Genomic DNA, 8,492 nt, shown 5'->3' on the forward strand with positions numbered 1-8,492 from the left:
TGTCGAATTTGTTAAGGAGTTCTAAACATCTGGTCCATGATGTCTTACTGACTTTTGGGATACAATTATTTAAGGATTTTCTAAGTGATAATTTGTTGAACGGGTGGGATATGTTTGAATGTTTGAGTTTTAACTGTAAATGTTGTGAAATAAGTATGAAAGTTGATTATGAGAATATTTAAACATAAAAATGCTTATCTAAAAAAATGTGAAAATCTTGTATTTTTAATGTTTTTTAAAAAGATGAAATAAAGGTTCCGTGCGTATTATATAATTTGAGTTAGTAATTATGCGAATCGCTCTCTTTCATCATCATCATCATCATCAACTTCAGGTGGCCTTCACGAGAGCACGCCATGCAACTCTTTCACCTGCCATTTGTGATGCACCTTTCACTCCTTGTCCAGACACTTTCTTAATATCATCAGTCCAAGATATTGGTGGACGACCTAAAACCCGTTTTCCTTCGACTGCTCCTTGCAGTATTTGCTTCTCAATACCTTCAGATCTCCTAACAATGTGCCAAAATTGTTAAGTTTTTTTCCCATGATTCCGCTCTCTTTGGAAGCAAAAATAAGGAATTAATTTTTGTTAAACTACAATTACCCCATACAATATTTCAATATAACACATGTGATAAAATTAGAGAATTGTATAATATAATCATAGATCTTTCAGAAAGAAATGTTTCCAACTGATACAGTATTCCACTATTCCTTGATACTGATGTATGTACACTGTCACTCATATAGTTGGAATATTTTGTTTTAATACCCCATTTATAGAATTATTTAAAAAATGATTTATTCCTAATAGATCTAGATAATAGAAAAGGCAATGAATATGCAATAATTAATTGCATTTTACCCCGGTCCCCAACATAAAAAAAAATCCTCTGTGTGCCCATACCTTGAGCCATAATGCATAGCCGTACAGAGGACTTTTTCTATTGGAAACCGGGGGGAATTCAATGAATTATTGAAAATTTATTGCATTTTCTTTGTTTTTTATTTGTGGGAATTGCTCCCCTACTCTAGCCCCCGCTGCGTACAGTCATGGTTCAGTGACAAAGCAATGGCCTCGTAACTGTGAGGCCCCACTTTCGATGTGCCATTTTAGTGCCCTTTTGTGGGGTATTAATCCTCATTACTGTCATTTATGCCTTAAGGGCGTAGGTCCCCTAGTTGATAAGCATTGTATCATACACATGCTTTCGCAGTCACGCAAAACACACATTGTCAAATCATTATTCAATACAATCTGAGAATGTATACTATTATCTAGATCTAATGTTTTTAAATTATTTTTAAAATAATTATATACCGAAAAGGGTCATACATGTGCGACTTACCAATCATGTTAATCAAGTTTGTTTATGCTATTGAGACCTAGTCTAGGGTGTTTGATCGCGCACCACTGGCCACTCGAGTTTGTGTGCTAAAATCCTTCCCGTTTAGATAGCACGCATACAGTCTAGATATAGATCTACGTTGCATTGTCCAGCTTCGAATTTGGAAATTTGTTTACGCTATCGAGTTCTCTGTTGGTAACTTGCAGGTAGCCTAGATCTAGAACTAAATAATATACTCAGGTATATAATTTTGTATATTAAATAGAGGTGGGGAATCTTTATGGAGCCAAGTTTCAAATAAGCCTTTAACGGAAAATTGAAAGTTATTGAGTTGTAAACAAGTAATTCTTGTACCGACTCAAAATTCTTATTTAAACTTCTACTATTAACATGAAATAGGCTTATTAAATCTAGAATCAAGTTGAAGATGCATGGAGTTTGAGTCATCGTACATTTGATGGCTATTATTAGATGAAATAAAACTGGATTTAAATTATTCTATTGTATAATACTTGCTTCCAACGTTTGTCAGACCATGGCCAAAATTTGCATTATGGAAAATCATTCAGAACTTTGGAATATCTCAAATATACAAGAAAAGCCATAGAATGCAGGCTATGTGAGTTTGTCTTCATGTGTGAAAGTGTGAGTCTGTGCATGTAATTTTGTGAATGTGCGTACCTTCTAGTTTACATGGTTGTGCTAGTGCTGAAAACAAAAGTGTTGTAACCAATGTTAACCAGGCATATTTAGGTATCTACTTTATCAGGGGCATTGTTAGGTATGTTGACGCACGAGGCAAACAACGCAACTTTCTCCCACCCCCCCCCCCCCCGAGTACGTAAATGTAAAGGCGATCGGGCAAAGTGAACGAGCACTAGCTTCTTTTTTTTTTGCAGTAGGATAGAAATTACAATATAATAATTTCACTACATCGGGGAATTTTTGTCTGCAGACCATGAGGAGGGCTAGATTGTTGGGCGAGATCCAGCACAATGGCGCCTTTTTTTGTATATGACATAGGAGAAGAGGAAAATAGCTAGTTTCAATCACACTTCGACCGCTCTCGCAAGCTCTCACTCGTTCCAATGTGGTCAGGCCGTTTTGGGTGAGCGGCTAATAAATAAACTAATCGGTAGCTTTCTTCTGGTATTAAACTTGTTTTGATTAATTGTATATTTTTGTCGGAATAAAGGAAACATAGAAGCTTGATATTTAATAACCTTCAGCGTCTTAAGTCCTAGATGCACGCGCAAATAAACAGGTTCTAATGACGTCAGTATCGCTAAATCGGCACCTTGTATCGTAAAAAGCTACACTTTCAGAATGTTTAATTATTAATAAAATATAACATTATTTTTCTGATACCACTGAATCTTTGGGTTTTATTTAATGAGTAATATTTAAATAAGATCCATTTTACTCTTTTGATTTACTGGATTGTACCATTAAAGTCGCAGGGAAGAAAGACGCATTTTCTAACCGCCCCAAATTTCATATACGAACCGACATTCTGCTAAACGAATCCACTGCTTTCTGCTCCACTAAACGTCCATATGCGAAGTCGTTTATCAACTAAATGTATTTAAATGTATGGATCCTTCCTTCCCAGTTGTTTGCGGTGTTGAAGCCTTTCATTCACCTGCTATTAGTTTATGTACTCCAATTGCCAGAACGCAAATTTAATTTTGTTTTTATAGTTTCATTCAATAAGTAAGTCAAATAAATACTATGTTCTGCACAACAAAAATAACGTGTGTCCCTGTTGTATTTGTAAAGTGCCTCTCCTCTCAATGTGCCATAGCTAATTTACCCATTCACATAATGGAACTACCTGCCCGATGAAGCCAGCTTGTGGTTAATTTCTTTTATGAGACAAATCCAAGCAAACGTTTCCATATGCACTGGCCCCTACCTATGGCCAGCAATACCAAATAGGCCTATCGCTTTTTGCTGGGGGGGGGGGGGGGGACATTTGATAGCGTCCTTTAGTTCCGCTCTCTATTGGCTACATTATTTATCGTAACTATTAGTGTTTACCTGACTTATCTGCCTTCGAGATGGTAGCTTGAATCGCCCTTAGGTATTGATGAGGTGTAGATGTCTGTCTCTGCTGCAAATCAATGAGCATTTGCTGACTATCGAAGAGAGCCGTCCTGATTTCACCGATTATTTTCTCAGCCGTTAAAGGATTTTGTTTAGTAGCATCACAAATCCTACTGTAGTACTTCATCAATACGCTGTTCACACATTGTTCAAGTGTTTTCCATTTCTCTTTAGTTAAGTCATTTACATCGGAATCTGAAATTTAGTAAGAAAACTTATTGGAAATCGTTGTTCCAAATGTCTTTGATTCACATTATTTTGTTATCATTTTTTACATAAATACTCAGATGAAATTCATTGATTAAGAGTCAAATTATGTTTTCCAGGAATCGGCGTTGACCAAGATCACATAGATGTTTCATTTGCTTCTATAGAGCAAAACCTCTAAAACTAGATGATAATATTCTGTTAACAAATCTTTGGTATAAGATGCATAATAGCAGAGTAATTATCAAAGAAATAATATGAAACCACGGGACACACGGTTTCTTAAGATGTGCATTTCAGTTATCCCGTGAAATTTATTTGGAAGCGCATCGGGACGTTACATCATAATGTGATAAGCGCTATGAACGAAAGATTTGATATTATTTATTTATTTATTTAATTTTTATTTACTACATATAAAAAGTCCTTTGTCCATTTACCCCCAAATGCAATGCATTTACCATGACCCATGTTAAGCTTTTAGAAAGACACAAATCATGATGACTGATATTGTTACATTTGTGTAACTTCACCTTCCAGTTCCTGGTGTTGATCAGTTCGGGGGACGCCAGAATAGCTAACTTGTGGCTCAGAAGTGGAGCTGCCTGTAGAGGTACATAAATATTGTACATTAGGACAGACTTATGTAATGTTAGTGCTTAATGCGTTTTTGCTACAAATTTCACGCATCAAACGTCGATGAGAGTTTTAACGGATGTACATCTTCACCTTTTTGTTACTTTACAGGGCTTGTAATGAAGAAATAATCAATTGTACAGATTACTTTAGGGCTGCACAATTTTATGTCTTCCACATGCGATTTATATTGGATTAATCTTAACCCTTTTATGCTTATGTGAGTTATAAAAATAACAGTAAATCCCTTATGAGCATTACTGACATTTTCTTTAATATCACATGAAAGTATATTATCAGTATTAAAGTTTGAAACTAAGATAAGCCTAAAAGAGAGATTGAAACTAAACAATTGATCCGTAAAATTGATTTTAATTCTCCTAACTTGCTTTTTACACCATTAAATATATCATGCTATCCAATTACTTACGATGTTTCTTTCTCCAAATGAAATAGGCCACTGAAGTGATGAGTGTCAATGTAGCAAACACTATTACAAAATCAAACGACAAGATAATAATAGTTTGAACATGTTTGTGGCTTACACCCAGTAAATAAGATCGATTGATCGATCTGTAATTGAAAAACATAATAATAAGGAACACATAACAATTTTAACACCAACAAATTATTTTGAGTGGGCTACGGGGAATTTGCACCCCCCCCCCTTCCAGGCAAATTTCCACGAGGGAACTATCACTCGTATTTCACTTAAAGATAAACTTGAGTTCTGTAAGTATAGAAAAAGAATTCTCACAGAATCCAACGAATCTTACACTGAATGTTTAGGATTACAAATAAATGACATGTGTGCCAAATAATTATTTTGGAAGTAATGTATAGTGGCTGAGTAAGGAGCATAAAAAGATAATGACATCCGGGTAAGTAGGCAAAACACCGTGTCCTTTACACAGGTCACTATGTGCAAATGGGAATCGTAGTTTTTATCGGATATGATGCCAAGTTAGTTTTGTGCGTTCATTTGAATTCCACTGTTTCAAACAACCGATCTTCTGCAAGATAAATAATCCAGAATAAATCTTGGCAATGTTTTCTCTAAATACGATTCCCATACCAGATCTCAAGCTAGATGAGTGCACCTCCGATGTCATATCCTAGTTTTCTTTCAATAAACTCAAGTTAAATCAAGACTGAGGTACTACACATCACCTGGCTTGAGGATCTTGCAGTCTGCCGTGCTTAGATGCAGCTGGCGTTGAAATCATATCTTCGAAAGTTTTTTGTAACCTCGGCGTTACTGTTGATAATGTACTGGATATGAAACAACATATTAGGAATACTTGTCGGACGGCTGCTTTCGGTATTTCCAGGATCAGTAAACTTCGACAATATATGGACATACAGTCTACATAACGATTGATCCACGCTTTTGTGACTTTTTATTTAGATTGGTGTAACGGATTGTACTTTGGCAAACCGAATTCCACCATTTCTCCAAGTTCAACGTATTCGAAACATGACAGCCCGTCTCATCACCAATACCAGAAAATATGAACACTTAACTCCCATCTTGGATCTAATCATTGGCTACCTATTTTAACTCGCATTCAGTTTAAGATTATTTTGATAGTATTCAAAATTAAACATGGGTATGCTCCGTCCTATTTAAACGACCTTCAAACCTATTGTTAAATCACGTTCATTACGGTCAACAACACATGCTAAATTTCCACTACGCCCCTAGTCCCCTAATCAATACCAGTTACGATGATCGCACTTTTACTGTTGTAGCTCCTAAATTATGAAATATTTTAAAAATTAGTGTCCGTCGATCCCCAGCTGAAAAGTCTTTTAAGGAAGTTTAAAGTATTTTTTGTTTAAGAGTAATTTATAGGGCAGTTTTGTTTAAAGTAAGTTGCTAATTATCTGTTATTATTAGAATTATGTATTATTTTGGGGTATGCGCCTTTTTATGTAGGTAACCCCTTTTGATTAGCTCAGGGAAAACCCACCTTCCCTGCCTTGCATAGATGGCATTGAAAGGTGTAGCGAGCCTCCATTGTAGCTATACTTAGAATTTATTCTTATTAGCAAGCTAAGAAACACTGACATTATGAGACAAACCAACATAAACGGATACCGGCCCGGGTGAACAAGACCGCATCCCCCCAGTGACAAACCAGGCTGAGGTCGGAAAATTGAATACTGGTTTCAAATCCAAATCTAGAATTAAAATCATATATTGCAAAGCAGCAACTCTAATATCGAGTTTTAATGTCCGATCCCTCAAATCAAAGGAGAAGATGGGAGAAGTCACAGCACTAGCTGAGGAAAAGAGAATAGACATTATGTGTATATAGAAACATTATATCTATCATTAAAACGTGGATATTCAGATGAAGGACATGGGCAAAGGTTGGGTACTAGCTATGTATTCAGGCACAAAGAATACAGTGAACATGACAGTTGGAGGGGTCGGTATATTGATGAGTCTTTTTGCTTATAAGTCACTGGAATACGTTGAAAAGGTGAGTTCTCGTATACTTTTAGCCTAGTTCAGTGGAAATCCAGCTCCCACCGTTATCACCTGCTAAAGTCCAACTAACTGCTCCCCAGGCAAGGAAGCTGTAAAATTATATAGCTTACTGCCTTATGTCATTAAAAAGATCCCTCAGCACAACATGAAGATTATTTGTGGTGACATGAATGCCCAGGTTAGCTCTATAGACAGCAAGGGTTTTACTTTTGCCAATACCCAATAAACAAAATCACGTGAAAATCACGTCAATATCAAGGTATCGACTTGAGGAGAGTTACGTTCTTCAAACACCGGACATTTACGTAAATGTGTTAATACGTTTTTTGCATTAGGTAACTTAAAACACACGTGCACTAAATCACGCAATTGTCACTGCAATATCACCATTATAATAACGTGATTATCCCTACCTTGGAGACCATGGTTTGTAAACCTAATACTCGCGTGTTTGTTTGGTTATGAAATTACATCTTCATACACGAAATTATCGCGTCACAGAAACACGTGAAGCGTTAGTGATAGTTTTAGTCAGAATATCTGCGTGAAATTCACGTGAATATTACGAGGCTGACTTGAGATGAATCATGTTCTTCATTCACGTGAAATTTACGTCGAAGAGGAAGTCTGTTACTGTAACCCGCGTTCAACCCAATAATTACGCAAATGTTACACAATAAATGAACCAAAATAATGACGTTCTCATCCCGTTTCTGAACATCGTGTCGTGGATCTTCCATAATTACGTCCAGGCGCGCCGGAAGCAGTTTGGGATTAGAGGGGGTTGGGTGGGGGGAGCGGGGTGCAAACATCCCAGAAGAGAAAGCTAGTTGCAACTGGTCCAGTTGATGAACCATTTAATGCCAACTGGTAACCCTGGAAATTGAAATGGGCTAAATGATCCAGTTGATCCAGGCCAGTTATAATTCAACTGGTCTAGCTGAGCCATTAGAACCATTTGGTAAAACTTCCAACCGGTTGAACAGCAACAATACTTCCATACTGGTACGTCTGTATTTCCAATGTAAGGGCATTGGTAGTAAGTAGACTTACATAATTGAATTAATCGAAATAAATTCGTATACTTGTACTTTATTGAAATTATTTTAGTTCACAGTTAATGTTTCCCTTATTCATGTTTAACTATTTATACGAAGTAGCGAAATGTCCTAATAACTGGTAATTTATATTTGTAGTATTTTCGAAATGAATTGCATATAACTAAATCATCAGTAATTAAGAAATATGCTGTAAATTCAGATAAATTGTTTAAAAAACATAGATCTGCACGCACCCCATATTCAATATGCAAATGAATTGGTGTCAGCTGGGTCAACTCGAAATATGCCAACGCTCAGTCATCAACTGGTGCAACTGGAAATATGCACACTCCAGTTATCAACTGGTGCAATGAAAATATGCCAACAGTCAGTTATCAACTGGTGAACATAGAAATATGCCAACAGTCACGGGATTACCACCACGGAACTTAAATGGTAACTGTGCCTGTGGAACCATCAAGACACCCAAGAATTACTCATTTTCACACATGGAAAACACGGAATACCCAGCTTTTATTAATAATCCGTTTGAGTCACGTGATCATCACCGCGGAACTGCTGGCAACTTTGACTACGATTTAAATAGGTGTTTTAAGACACCTAATCATGACTAATTTTTCACACCTAAAAGTCA

Source organism: Strongylocentrotus purpuratus, unplaced genomic scaffold, assembly GCF_000002235.5.
Source record: "Strongylocentrotus purpuratus isolate Spur 01 unplaced genomic scaffold, Spur_5.0 spur5_scaffold_3, whole genome shotgun sequence".
NCBI lineage: Eukaryota > Metazoa > Echinodermata > Echinoidea > Camarodonta > Strongylocentrotidae > Strongylocentrotus > Strongylocentrotus purpuratus.